We start from the raw sequence: 15,559 nt of genomic DNA, 5'->3' as shown, positions 1-15,559 counted from the left end.
AAAGAATAATTACTTCAATTACTTTGCCGCGTTCATAGAGCTAAATTTAAATTTAGAATTTCATGGTGTTTACCAGCAGAACCTTGCCGGCGTACCTTTCATTTCATTTTACGCAATATTTGAGACGTGCCAGTGCAACGCGCATCTGGGTCAAGTGTTAACTTTTATTTATTAGGAAACAGACAAACAAATCCGAGATGTACTATTTATAACCTCAAAACTTGTTTATACATTCAGCCGCCATTTTCCAATTGTCAATTTCACCCCTGGCCTTAAACTTGGCGCATGCGTAGTGAGCGCGTCGCAAACATCGAATTATGGCGTAAATAATCTAGTTTTCACCTAATTCAGCGCCTAGAATGTTGTCATGGACGCTTAAAATATTATAAAAAGGTTTTTGGTGCTCAGTTTTATATGATAAAGTTTCTAGGTTGTGAAAGAGTTCCGATTTTGAATTTGCAGTGCGGCGCGGCAGTGACCTCTGACACCGGCGGCCATATTGGCTAGACACCGCGTTCTAATGGCTTGAACCGTAAATCGTATGAGATTAGGGTTCGTAACGGTCTATTAAGGCTGGTCTCAGCTGTTTTCAAAAATCGAATGTCTGCTTTACCGAAAAATCGCCGACGTTCAGTTTGACGTCAGTTACCGAACGGCGTGGACGATTTAATATCCGACCATGTAATGGTGAGTGCGTATAAAATACGGCGAAATGTGTCTAGAACGTCTAGAACGTGTAGAAAAGTAGTGTTTATGTTTTATTTTTACGTGAAATGAGTTTAATAACGTGCTTTTTTTGTTAGAACACAGTGCATCTAGTGAATGTCGTGTGTAGAGAATTTTTCGATGTTGCATTTTTGTATAGATTGGACTTTTCGTTCTTAGAAATTATCTAGATGTTTTATGAAAGCCTAAGCACAAAAATGTGGACGGAGATTCTAGAATCGATATTTTGTTCGCCTCGCATGGTGACCACGTGGCTTCATACACTTATTTACTTTACAGTTATAATTTAACCTTCCCTATATCATTTTAAGTTCTTAACCTAATATCAAGTGGACAACTTATTAAATCGTGGGTTTATTCTTATTATACTGGCACTAGCACTATTTTATTTAATTGTTTCAACGTTGTGCAATCATTAAATATATGTAATCAGAACAGAAAATAAATGAAATAACAATCATAATGAAAAAACAATTACTCAACAATTATATATGCAAAAAAATAAAAAGCAAAAATCTTGGCAGCGGTGGGATTCGAACCCACGCCTCCGAAGAGACTGGTGCCTTAAACCAGCGCCTTAGACCGCTCGGCCACGCTACCACTTGTGCAATAAGGCGAAATTATAACTTATTAGCGGTAACACAGCATTCGTTCATTCTATAGATAATAAAAAATTAGATTACATTAATATTTATGTTTATGTAATTATTACATTGTAATCGGTAAGAACTTGTAATTTACAAACATACATACAGGTATTGATAATCAAAAAATTTAAATTTTGTTCTTATTGAGATACCTACTTATATAATATATCGAATTATTAATCAATAATTCGATATTTATTACATAATTTTAAACAAGTATGAGAAAAATCGGTAGGTATTAGTAGTAGTAGTTCACTTTATTGTACACAACACAGGTTTACATAATATTTACAAAAATAAAGGTACAAAGGCGAACTTATCCCTGTAAGGTATCTCTTCCAGCTAACCTTCGATTAGATGAGGGGAGAATTCAAATTAGACAAACTTAATTACGGAATGCACATTAACACTGTAAAAGTAAACTAACCTGAATAGGTGAATAGAAACCTACCCAAAAAAAAGTTAGGTAATTTTATCTAAACAGGCATTGTTGGAACGTGTTGGTAAAGTTACAGCAGTTGACGGTATTTTATAACAAAATGCCACCGATTAAAATAAACATAGTAGCAGAGTGATAAATAAAGAAGACTATAAACCTCCATAGTTCTACAGCGCGAGAATTTGGCAAGATTTATGTTTTAAAATATTCATAATTTTAAAACATAAAGTTGGTCTTGTCTAACCGCAGTTATAACCACAGAAGTATTATTGTACTACACTCATTTGATTACCTATTCAAAAGTATTATTTGTGGCATAATAAAGCAAATGGAGTTGAATATTATGCCCACCATAAATGGCTCCGTACGCGGTAAAGGGTTAAATAATACCTGTATTATTTTAGTCTATGTAAGTACAAAACCTAGTTTGTAAGTAGCTGATTAACAAATGTGGACTGTATTGTCTGTTAGGCTGAAATGATGATGATGATGATGATGATTGTCTGAATAAAGAAATTATTTATTTATTAATTCTTTATTTTAATGGTGCGGTCTATAATGTTAGTTTTTTTCACCTTATCTAAGAGCTCACTAGATGGCGTCCTTAAATAAGAATGTGCCTAAAATTTTCTTCTTTTATTTATGCTTTAATTATATTTTTGCGAGAATTATGGAGCTCTTGGGGCGCGCGCGAGCCCGAGTCGCACTTGGCGTTTTTTAGGGTTCCGTACCCAAAGGGTAAAACGGGACCCTATTACTAAGACTTCGCTGTCCGTCCGTCCGTCCGTCTGTCACCAGGCTGTATCTCACGAACCGTGATAGCTAGACAGTTGAAATTTTCACAGATGATGTATTTCTGTTGCCGCTATAACAACAAATACTAAAAACAGAATAAAATAAAGATTTAAATCTTCCTTACAACAAACGTGATTTTTGACCAAAGTTAAGCAACGTCGGGAGGGGTCAGTACTTGGATGGGTGACCGTTTTCTTTTTGCTTTTTTTTGTTTTTTTTTTTGCATTATGGTACGGAACCCTTCGTGCGCGAGTCCGACTCGCACTTGCCCGGTTATTTTTTTCAACTTTTTGATGAAATCATTAACTTATCGATAAGTAGTGCTTATTCTGAAAACCCAGGGGTTACCCAAACATGCGAAACGTGTTTTCCATTTTCCTCACATAGTCGTGATTAGAATAGAAAATTGCTTAATCGGCCTATTTATAGGCATAACTCGGCACGCGCGGTTTTCCTGCCCAGATGGAAAATGATGGCTATGTGTGGGTCACCTTATTTATTGGCTATACAAGGGCTAGAGGCTATCTAATTGTTAAAGGTTACCTAGATTTATCTAATTACCTGCATCGACTGTATTTCCGGAGGGAAAATCAACTGTACATATAGTGGATACAGTGGTGCCTCTCGACACAGGCATTCAAATTATTTTGCTTACCGGGTCAAATAAATGTATTTCTTCTTTCTTCTTCTTGGTGGCACTTGCGTTTCAAACCGGAGGTCGCGGTTCAAACCCTGGCTCGTACCGCCAATAAGTTTTTCGAAACTTATCTACGATATATGATAATTATTTACCAGTCACTTTTCGTTGAAGGAAAATACCGTGAAAACCGGGGATTAATCATTAAGATTAGTATGAACTCAGTGGCGGATTTCCCATAAGGCACAGTAGGCCCGGGCCTAGGGCGGCAAGATATTAGGGGCGGCAAATTGTGACAAAACATTCGCTGATGATAACAAAAAATAACTCAAACTTAGATCAGGCTGCAAATTCTCAAAAAAGTACCTGTAGAGGGAAATGCTTGCAACAAAATTTTTGACTTTGTACCTATTTTTATTTGAACTATCTAGTAGGTGAACATATCAAAAGTCCCCGGCCATAGCCCTTGAGCCAGGGGAAGAGAGAGGTCTCCGAAACTGCCGGACCAATTAAGTTGAAATTTGGCACACATATGTAAGTTTGTGACCCAAAGATGGACGTGTAACGTAAATAATAGTACATTGTGCAACATGGGGCGTAAGTTGAATATTGCAAACGAGAGTAAGTTAAATCGCGACGGCTTGCCGGAGCGATTTATAGCCTCGAGTTTGCAATATTATTACGCCCTGAGATACACACAATGTTTTTCCTCACACTTGCGATACAAAAAACAAGTTTAAAGACAAAAAACTGTTAATTATGGCACTAGAAACTTCATAACTCCCTAGGGAAAACGAATTTTCTATAACTCCCGCTACGCCTACGTGCAATTCCACATTTACTGAGCGAGTGTGATGAACATGAATTTTAAATATGGCCTCCATATTTTGGGGGGTAAATGAGAAAATTTAAAAATAAAGTTTTTCAAACTATATCGTGTTACATATCAAATTAAAGAGCTCATTGTAAGAATCTCAGATTTTTTTTTAATTTTAGGATAAATAGTTTAGCAGTTATTCAAGAAAATAGTTTTTAATGTTTTTGTAGGTACATGAAAGTCAATGTTATTGGTAACCCATATAACCATTCCAGTCGCAGAATCATCAAAGTGGTAACTAAATGTCAGATGTGTCGTAACAGAGTCCACACAATGTGTCTAGAATTGTTTCGAAACAAAGTGTCGTCGCCGTGTGTACACTTTTCCGTAACAAGGTGTCGACACATTTGTGTGCACTTTGCGTGCGGTTTGCGACTAAATCTGACAGCAAATTTGTGACAGCAAATGTCAATATAAAATACCTCTTGAAAACCAAGGTTTGTCAAACTACTATTAGTGTCTCGTGTGCTCGTAAGTAATTCTAGTAAGTCATCATGGGCGATGCAAATGATAATAATCGACCAAAACCATATAAACACCCAACACCCGTCAACCTTTTACAGAAAAGTTTTTAAAGAAATGCAATAAGCTACTTAGGTCAGCCAACGAATGCTCAAAAAAGTTGTAGAGGGAAATGCTCGGAACACAATTTTTGACTCTGTAACTTGGTTTGGACAAGTTAGGAGGTGAACATATCAAAAGTCCCCGGCCGTAGCCCTTGAGCGGGGGGAAGAGAGGGGGCTTTGACTGTCCCATTTTCCGGTTTTTCGATTATATCTCGGAAACTATGCATCTTAGCGACATGGCCACTTATACAAAATGAAAGTTAATTTAATTTGTTACAAGTTTATTCCGTCAATTTTTTCGATATGTTGAATAGTTTTTGAGATATCCGCTCTTGAAAGTTTATTTAGGGCTCTCAATTTTATCTTGATATATCTACATCAGTGAAGGTGCTAGGCCGTGTATGGTATCGTTTTCGTATAAATCTGGGTTGCTGAATCCATTTAAGGTATCACATTGAAACCATTCCACAAAATTATAAAATCTTTTTAGGGTTCCGTACCTCAAAAGCAAAAAACGGAATCCTTATAGGATCACTCGTGCGTCTGTATGTCTGTCTGTCTGAATACACAAAATAGTTTACCTATAGATGACAGGAAAACCTATTAGAAATGTGCAGTCAAGCGCTTGTCGGACTTAATGTACGGAACCCTTAATACACGAGTCCGACTCGCACTTGGTCGGTTTTTTTTTTAACTCCTCTTGACGCTTAACCGCTGAACCGATTTCGTTGAAATTTGGTATAGAAATAGTTTGCGTCCCGGAACAGGACATAGGATAGATCTTATAACCAAAATCATCTTTTGAAGGTGTGAAAAGTGGCGTGGAAATTTGTACGGGAAATCAATAACCGCTGAACCGATTTATATTAAATTTGGGATGGTCTACATCTTTGATTTAGTTAAAAATGATAAAAAAAACATGACTTCAAACCTAAACTTAAACAGTATTAACTTCAAGAAGTCAATTCTGAATTCCCCCCTACACCTCATTTCACACCTTTGAAGGATGATTTTTGAGATAACTTATTATGTCCTGTCTCGGGACTCAAAATATATGTGTACTAAATTTAAATTAAAACTGTTCAGCAGTTTAAGCGTGAAGAGGAGTTTAAAAGAAAGTAAGTTTATATGTTTTTACTTTAGAATGGTGTCAATGTGATACCATAACTAAATTTGGTACTGCGAATTTATACGAAAACGATACCAAACATGGCCTCGTAGCTTTACTGTTGTAGAAGTCAAAATAAAATTGAGAGCCCTAAATTCTTATTACTTGACAAACTTGTGTAGAAGGAAAAGGAAAAATAAAAGTCTTCGGCAGGAATATAAGACACAAATATAATTTTTTATGCGTTACTATTTCAATTATCAAATATAAACATACCTTGATTATATTATTCTAGTGAGATCCTCACAGATAAACAAAAACATTTACTTAAAAAATTACAAGGTCGAAATGTCACGGAACTTGTGAGAGTAATACGTGAAAAATAAAAACTTTTATGACAAAAAAATCTGGACACAATTTAAGAAGCATACAATTGCGTCGAGGAATCATCTGTATTTTTGCTTGTTTCATTACCTCCTCGCTTCTTTTTTTGTCCTTTGTATTCTGTAGCAATTTGTTAGATCTGAAAATAAAGGTAACTTGCGTCGTCACGGATGTCGATTTATAGGTTTTAGGGAGTGCAGAATTCGAAAACGATGATCATTTTATAATCCAAGATGGCCGCTACGTATTTTGTCATAAAAGTCGTCATGAATATCGTTTTATAGGTTTTAGGAAGTGCCGATTTCGAAAATGATGACCAGTTTGGAATCCAAGAAGTGTGCCGTGCACTTTGTCATAAAAGTCGTCATGGATATCGTTTTATAGGTTTTAGGGAGTGCAGAATTCGAAAATGATGACCATTTTGGATTCCAAGATGTCTGCCGTGCACTTTGTCATATAAGCCGTCATAGATGTTGATTTATAGGTGTTAGGAAGAGCAGATTTCGAAAATGATGACCATGACCAACAAAACGACATCCATGTCGACTTTTAACATAGTGCATGGCCGCCATCTTCGATTCCAAAATAGTTATTATTTTCGAAATCTGCGCTCCCCAAAACCTATAAAACGACAGCCATGACGACTTTAATGACATACTGCATGGCCGCCATTTTGGATTCCAAAATGGTCATCATTTTCGAAATCAGGGCCCCCTAAAACCTATAAAACGACATCCATGACGACTTTTATGACATAGTGCATGGCCGCCATTTTGGAATCGAAAATGGTTATCGTTTTCGAAATCTGCGCCCCCCAAAACCTATAAAACGACACCCATGACGACTTTTATGACATAGTGCATGGCCGCCATTCTGGATTCCAAAATGGTCATCATTTTCGAAAGCGGGGCCCCCTAAAACCTATAAAACGACATCCATGACGACTTTTATAACATAGTGCATGGCCGCCATTTTGGAATCCAAAATGGTCATCGTTTTCGAAATCTGCGCCCCCTAAAACCTATAAAACGACACCCATGACGACTTTTATGACATAGTGCATGGCCACCATTTTGGAATCCAAAATGGTCATCATTTTCTAAATCTGCGCCCCCCAAAACCTATAAAACGACATCCATGGCGACTTTTATGACATAGTGCATGGCCGCCATTTTAGAATCGAAAATGGTTATCGTTTTCGAAATCTGCGCCCCCCAAAACCTATAAAACGACACCCATGACGACTTTTATGACATAGTGCATAGCCGCCATTTTGGAATCGAAAATGGTTATCGTTTTCGAAATCTGCGCCCCCCAAAACCTATAAAACGACACCCATGACGACTTTTATGACATAGTGCATGGCCGCCATTCTGGATTCCAAAATGGTCATCATTTTCGAAAGCGGGGCCCCCTAAAACCTATAAAACGACATCCATGACGACTTTTATGACATAGTGCATGGCCGCCATCTTGGAATCCAAATTGGTCATCGTTTTCGAAATCTGCGCCCCTTAAAACCTATAAAACGACACCCATGACGACTTTTATGACATAGTTTTTTTTTTTAATAAGTTCTTTATTTAACATAATGTATTACAAGGTAATTACTAAATCTAGTGTACATTTGCATCCTAAACAGTCATATCAATAAATTAATATAGTTTAGTGAGCTATAGGCGCTCATTACAAACTTTTTAACAACTCAGTGTTTATGACTTTGACATAGGTAACATCATACGTATACACTAATGCTTTTATAAGTAAACAACAGCATAACTATTAATACGTTCGCATAGATAGCTTACGTTTTTTTGCATACACAATAAACACTTATCACTAAAACATTTAACCTCATCTAGAAAGTTAGATATATGTTATAATTATAAAGTAAACAATAAGCCACCATTTTGGAATCCAAAATGGTCATCATTTTCTACGCCCCCCCAAAACCTATAAAACGACACCGATGACGACTTTTATTACATAGTGCATGGCCGCCATTTTGGATTTCAAAATGGTCATCATTTTCTAAATCGGGGCCCCCTAAAACCTATAAAACGACATCCATGACGATTTTTATGACATAGTGCATGGCCGCCATCTTGGAATCCAAAATGGTCATCATTTTTGAAATCTGCGCCTCCTAAAACCTATAAAACGACACCCCTGACGACTTTTATGGCATAGTGCATGGCCGCCAATTTGGATTCCAAAATGGTCATCATTTTCAAAATTGGGGCCCCCTAAAACGTATAAAACGACATCCATGACGACTTTTATGACACAGTGCATGGCCGCCATTTTGGATTCCAAAATGGTCATCATTTTCGAAATCGGCACTCCCTAAAACCTATAAATCGACACCCATCTCGACTTTTATGACAAAGTGTTTGGCTACCATCTGCATGCAAGACATTTCTATTATTTTTACGTACAAAAATAATAGAAATGTCTTCTTCCAACCCCCCCCCCCCCTTCCTTCCTTCCTTCCGGCCCCCTGTCAACTTCCAACCGAGATTTAATCGATAATTTATTCGATTAATGTTCAGATTAATTCAATTTCAATCTATGTTAGGTCGACTAAACTAATCGTGATTAAAATTTGAGGATTAACTTTTTTTATTCCATTAATTAGTCGAATAAACAGTTAATTTATTAGGTCCCATCTCTGACCACGTCATTTTTACACTTTGAGAATATCTGAAAACAAATGAACACAAGGAGCCATTTTGCAAATCCAGTAACTTTGTTATTACTTTTGACAGCGCGTGTCATGTGTCTACACAGAGTCGACACAAAGTCGAAACATTTGCGACTACTTTGTGACTGCAATATTTCTCAGCCTTAAACCATATTTATACATCATAATTAACAAGTTTCGTAGTATGTAAAGCGTTATTTCTGTTATTTAAGTATAGTATACGCATCGAAGTACTAAAAATGCATCAAATAATATATTTATGAACACAAGCACTGAGAAGTAAACAATTTCATTTCCGGCTAAACTAAAACAATGTGGTGGCGCGTTGATTATATTACACTTAGTTTATCAAATCACTCGAGCAGTTTAATTCCCCATAATAATTTAAGTCCTATTGTAATATAAATGCAAACAATATATAATTACGTCTTGTAATCCGTTTTAGAGATGGCGTATTAATGTCACTTATTTTTATTTAACTATTTTTCCATCTGACAGTTTCCATTTGACAGGAACAAAATGAACGAATGAACGAATGATTTTGGCATAAAGTAGTCGCAAACCCGAAACAATGTGTGCACACGGCGACCACACTTTATGTCACTTTGTGTCATGTGTCGACCCTTCCCCATTTCTGGTAACTGTGTCGACACGGCGACGACTCTGCGACTGGAATTGTGACCGAAACAGACGGTGTCGACACAAGATGTGTCTATGTCGTAGTCAGATCGTATAATCCGCCGTATTACATTACGGCTAGCCGTTTTCAAAAACAGGGGCGTTTTGAAATGCGGCGGTTCGACGATTAGCCGGATTGTCACTGCGATACGTTCTTCAATAAGGCGGCCCACGTTTAGCCGCATCGTACATTGTAGAGTGACCAGTTCTTTCGGTCGCCTACGTAATCGGAGTTTGACAATGTTTGCAATTTAATTTATTTCTACCATTGTCCCACCGCACTACATGTATTTCTTTTCCAAAACATTTCCTTCACAACTTAAATAGACGGAGCCCCGCAAGCGGGGCTCCTATTTCTGGGCGGTTTGCCCTTCGGGCATCTGAAGTTACCTAACGAACCTAACCTAATTACCTACCTACGCTTTTTTCCCCAAAGTGTAATGTTTTCACGGACGTCTCACTTAATCAATAGGTAGGTAGGTTAGGTTCGTTAGGTAGCTTCAGATGCCCGAAGGGCAAACCGCTCAGAAATAGGAGCCCCGCGAAGCGGGGCTCCGTCTAGTTAAGTTGCGAAGGAAATTTTTTTTTAAAAGAAACAGTCCGACAAACTCTAGATTTGATGGACACCCCAGCGTTTGTCAGGCAGCGCCACGAGTGTTAAAAATGGGAACTAAAAACTGTCAAAGCGGCGGCTAATGTCTCGCTGTATTACATTACGGCTAGCCGTGTTGAAGAACGTATGGCGCCGAATACATTCCGGCGGATTCTCATTCAGCCGCATTCAATACGGCTAATCGTTAAACCGCCGCATTTCAAAACGCCCCTGTTTTTGAAAACGGCTAGCCGTAATGTAATACGGCGGATTATACGATCCGACTGCGACATCTACACCGCGTCGTAACGGCGACTGGAAATGGTTGTATGGGAAACCTGTCACTTAAAATGAATAAGTATTTGCTTATTTTTTTCATAAAACCTATGTGCCTATGATCATGTCACAAGGACATATAGTTTCTAAGATATAATAAGCGAAAAACCGAAAAATGTGACCTTCAAACCAAACCCCCCGGCCCCCAACTTTTGATATGTTCACATCCTAACGAGTCCAAAAAAGTTACTAAGTAAAAAATTTATCCCAAGCATTTCCCTCTATAATATATCTTTCCGTTGCCTGATCTAAGTGTAGTCAATATGATGGGTGCTGATGCTGAGAAAGGGGCGGCTACAAGGCTTGGGGCCTAGGGCGGCAAAGACTGCAAATCCGCCACTGTATGAACTCGTACTACAAAAAAAAAAACAAGTTATACCTATAGTAATTTTTTTGCGTTTTAGAAAGAAGGTAAACAATCTTCACGTGTCTTTTTTATTAGAAAATCTTGAAAACGCTTTAAAAATTAGTTTATTTTGATATTACTTATGAAAGCAATAAATATGTAAAAGATCGTATATGATTTCTGATGATTTCTAATTAAAACATAATTGGTGTGACTTATTTTTCCATCGTGATTTTTAATAAAAATACATGTCAAGATAGCTTACCTTCTTTCTAATTAAAAAAAAACGAATTATAGATTTCAAGACAGTTTTACAAGCTAAGTAATACTAATAGAATCCTAAGTGCCAGCTGGCGCCCCGCTTTCTAGCTAGGCTAGATTGCCTAAGCGTTTCTATATTTACCTGACCGTGACCTTACGGACCTCCGATCGATAACGGTTTGGCCTTCAGAGGTCACAGACAGCCCGAGGGATGCGTTGCTAGGCTGGATTATGTATAGAGTCAGAAAAAGTCTGCAGCGATTTTGATAGCCCACGCAGTGATAGTGTCATTTCAAACGTCAAACTTCTATGAAATTATGACATGTAAGTAAACAACACTTGCACTGCGTGGGGTATCAAAATCTCTGCAGACTTTTCTTGGTCTAACTCTATGTGGCTTTCCATCAGAGGTCATCAGAATTTCTGTTGGAATTTCAGATGGAAATGTCCTTTTTGCACTTGAAGCATAAGAACCCTTCTGTATTGGAAAGCCACATATTGTCACGCTTGTAACAGCGCGCTCATCTCACTTTAACCTTACAGCTGGGATAATATGATGATGATGGATGCATTTTCATACCCAATTTTATGTCAATAAACGATAACTCATATAGGGCCGAATTTCCGCCAGGGCCCAGGCCTCCTAGCAATGCTTTTTATATGGAGGACACAGACAAAACATCCTCCAGACTGAGCATAGTCGCGCTACCCCCTCTGCCACGCATACGGTAATTTTACTCCATGTTCGAGTCGAAAGTGTCTTTGTGTGACGTCCGTGTCTTTGAACGGACCAATCACGTCACGGGACTTCGCTCACCTCGTCCCGCGCACCCCCGCACTTTCGGCATCAACGGTTGCATGAAATAATTGCTCTAAACTCGGTCTAGAGGATTACTAGTCTATGATGGAGGATGAGGCTCCCCTAAATTCTAAGTGTCATAATAAGTAAGTGCCTGGGGGCTCTAGGTAAGTATCCGGGCTTGGAATCATGCTAGAACGGTCGGAATCCAGGCAGAAGCTTCTGAAACTTCATTTTCAATGACGGGTGATCGGTGATCACATCATCATCATAATCATAATCATATTTATTTGCAGAAAAAGGGTTAATTACAGGTCTTAAAGTTAGGTTAGTAATGATCCACCTTGATCCGCTATCTCATGACATCATGCAAATTATTCTTAAAACTATCTTTGAAGGGTACCTACACGGAAAGAACATGTCTAGTCCATTTTTTTGAAAAATGAGATATTAATCTCAAAATGTAGAGCTCTCAATGAACTATTAGTGACATCTTCGGTTACCTGTGTAGTCATAAATATAACTCCTTTTTTTCTTACTTTAAAAACACCTATACACGAAATTAATATGGTTAATTATGTACATCGTTCCTTTCAAACCGCAATAACTAAAAATGTTGTCAGTGACTAGACATGTTCTTTCCGTGTACCCTTCATTTTACAAAATTTTTTTTATCAGTCATCTTTAAAGGGGGACACCCGAAAACCATAAAGGTTGACTCACACTAGACCGGGCCGAGCCGCGCCGGAGCTTCCGGCGGGCTACTTTCTATGGAAAACACCACATCTTCACCGGTCAGCCGACATAGAAAATGAATGAATGAATGAAAATCTTTATTTCAGGCAACTAGTGGCCCATACATAAACACCTTAAAACTAGCATACATATTATAAAAATATATTTTAAAACTAAACACTACAAAACACATTATGGCTGCGATGCATTACGCAACCCCGCAGTGTCAGGGAGCCGGCCGCGGAACCGCCGAAACTTGACACCATTCGGCCAAAATTCCTCGTTGGTGAAGGTCGCTAGATGTTCAGTCGGAACGCTCAGCACAAACAAAATGAAAATGACATGGTGGACGCCTCGGGCGGGACACGGCCCGGTCTAGCGTGAATCATCCTTAAATTCCGTGATTCACTTTTCGTACAACATATGAACAGAATTTAAAGAAGCTTTATAAAAATCCCCGAAATCGAGACGTTGCAAACAGTAAGTACATATACGTACACACAAGGACACCTGGCAAGGTGAATACAATGGATCCGTTATAGGGAGGGAATGTCCCGTACATCGAGGTGAACGAGATCTTGCATTAACGAAGAAGCGAATGAAATGAATGATGAATGAATGATACACATGCGTAAGGAAAAAAGTCGCACGATTTAGGTAGCGGTGTTATTTATGTGGACAATCATATAGGCATATTATTACTTGATTCATTGCCCGGGTTTTCGTGGCACTTTTGAACTGTCGTAGTTAGTTCTCTCTTACTCAGTTTCAATGTAGAGTCTGTGCGGAAAGAGAAGAGTCGTGGGATTTGAGGGCGCGCCAATGCTATTTTATGGTTTTTGCTATGCTGACAACACTGGTCACGTGATTATAGTACGACACTAAAGGTCATGATACTTGAATCCCTTTTGTTCCGGTTTTTTACCACTTACTAAACGGAGCCTGGTGGTGGTGTCGGCTCGTCAACTCAATCCTCTGATTTAGCGCAGGCACTAGTTTTCTTTTTGAAACACACTTGTTTTTATGTCTCAGATACTAAAAAGTGACTGCGATTAACAAAAATGCTAAAACTAGTTAAGAATCTGCCCAATACAACTGTAATTTTAGTACCAAACAAGATAGAGTCTCATTTATGTACTGCCTAATCTGTGCAGTCCAACAGTTATTAAAACCGGGTAGATCGGGTAGAAATTGGGCAATAGAACTGTAATTTTATCTGGGATATATTTCACCCATTGTAAACTTGACTTGTAATGTATGTGTACATTATTAATAATAAATATGAATATGAATAAAAATAGTGCATAAGTAGGTAGGCCTTATTGGGATATGTCCGGTTCTCTCATCTCACGATATTTTACTTCGCCGAAAAATCACTGCTAAATATGAAATATAATTTCGTAACTAACAGAACCTACAAATAAAGAAATATTTTATTAGAAAAAGTTTTATTCAGAACCTAGTAAACGAACTTAAAATAGAGAAATATTTTATTAGAAAAAGTTTTATTCTTTGTAATCGAAGTCTGAATTAAAATATTCAATGTCACTTATGTTTGAGCTAGCTTCAAAACAACCAGGGACACTCATAGAACTATCTTCATCTGAACTGGATGTGCTTGAATCCGGCACGTAGATTACGAATTCTTGCATATCACCGACTTAGCGGTCTTTTATTCGAGATACCGTAGGTACTTTTACATAATCCTGAAAAGGAAATTACATATAAATATGCATAAAATGGCAAGTATCAAGACTATTTGTCAGTTATTTTAAAAATCATGAATGACCTGCATATTTATGAAAATTAATATATTTTGAATGAATATACTTACCGATTATGTACCGGAGACAAGTTACTTAGGGGGCTTATTAAATAGGTACATATTTAATATTAAATACAACATCAATACCCGCGAATAGCGGAAACACGTTCCGCGACTTTTTGTAAGTCGATAGTCGGCTTTTAGCCGTTTTCTTCCCGCTGACAAAACTGAACAATGTTAAATATAATTTTCCTTGTGGTTTTATGTACGGTTTTATCGTGTTTTGAAAATATTTTATACATAAAACTTGCGGTTTTTGTTAATAAAAATATACATTGACAGAAGTTTGTTTACTTTTTACAAGACAGGTGTCAAAGGTTTGATTGCCATATAAAATTTAAAATGTTAGTTCCCGTTTCTGCCACGACTCTTCTCTTTCCGCACAGACTCTATGTGTCAGCATTTGGTCAGCATCAAAAGTAGCGAGTCAGACTATGCGTCAAAAGTATTTACAATGACAGTAAAGAAATTTCGCTATACAATAGGTACCTATAGAAAAAATCTGTAGACATATTTGGTGATTTTTATTATTGTATATATACCGGGTGTGGCCTGTAATATGAGCAAAAAATTAAACTGTAGGGTGTACTCCTCATACTGACCAACATTTGTACAGCGACTTTTAAAAATAACTTGTGGTTTGATTTTTGACACACTTTAAAGTTTATTCAAAGACGCAATGTATTGCGAATATTGTTATGTTTAAGGCGTGACAAGCAACGTCAATCACAATGATATGACGTGGCGATGGCGTCCATTGAAGATAATACTTATTTTGTATGAAAAATAGGGAGTATAAATACTTCATAATTTTTAAAAGTTGTTGAACAAAAGTGTCACCGTTTGAGGAGTACAATCTATGTTTTAATTATTTGCTCATGTTACAGGCCACACCCGGTATATGTTAGTTTGTAAGGTATGTATCTATGGGCCTTAGTAGCCTGAAAATAAATGCTTTGATTTGATTTGATTTGATTTGATTTCTCTCTTTGAAACATAATTCAGCTGACTATAGGTACTTTAAACTAGATTTACTAATCGTGCTATATACGTACAATCGCCATCAGATATATCGCAGCGGCCGAGGTGTTCTAAAATATCTGT

General features: G+C 37.5%; 1 protein-coding gene and 1 non-coding gene across 4 annotated transcripts in view; one reads left to right on the top strand and one right to left on the bottom strand.

Annotated features, from left to right (window-relative positions):
• Positions 1-12: 12 nt before the first annotated feature.
• The window catches only part of LOC134675427 (solute carrier family 41 member 2), a 117,536-nt gene continuing 101,989 nt past the window's right edge, over positions 13-15,559 (top strand). The window contains exon 1 of one of the 3 annotated variants that reach the window (XM_063533686.1): positions 13-687. The gene's annotated coding sequence lies outside the window, so the exon portion shown is untranslated. The remainder of the gene's footprint in view (positions 688-15,559) is intronic. The other 2 variants (XM_063533685.1, XM_063533683.1) reach the window with 2 other exon arrangements.
• Positions 1,245-1,326, bottom strand: Trnal-aag (transfer RNA leucine (anticodon AAG)). Its single transcript has one exon. It is a non-coding gene; the product is annotated as a tRNA-Leu (tRNA).

Source organism: Cydia fagiglandana, chromosome 22 (genome assembly GCF_963556715.1).
Source record: "Cydia fagiglandana chromosome 22, ilCydFagi1.1, whole genome shotgun sequence".
NCBI classification, from domain to species: Eukaryota; Metazoa; Arthropoda; class Insecta; order Lepidoptera; family Tortricidae; genus Cydia; species Cydia fagiglandana.
The sequence above is the reverse complement of the archived record's forward strand: the minus strand, read 5'-3'. Positions and strand labels throughout refer to the sequence as shown.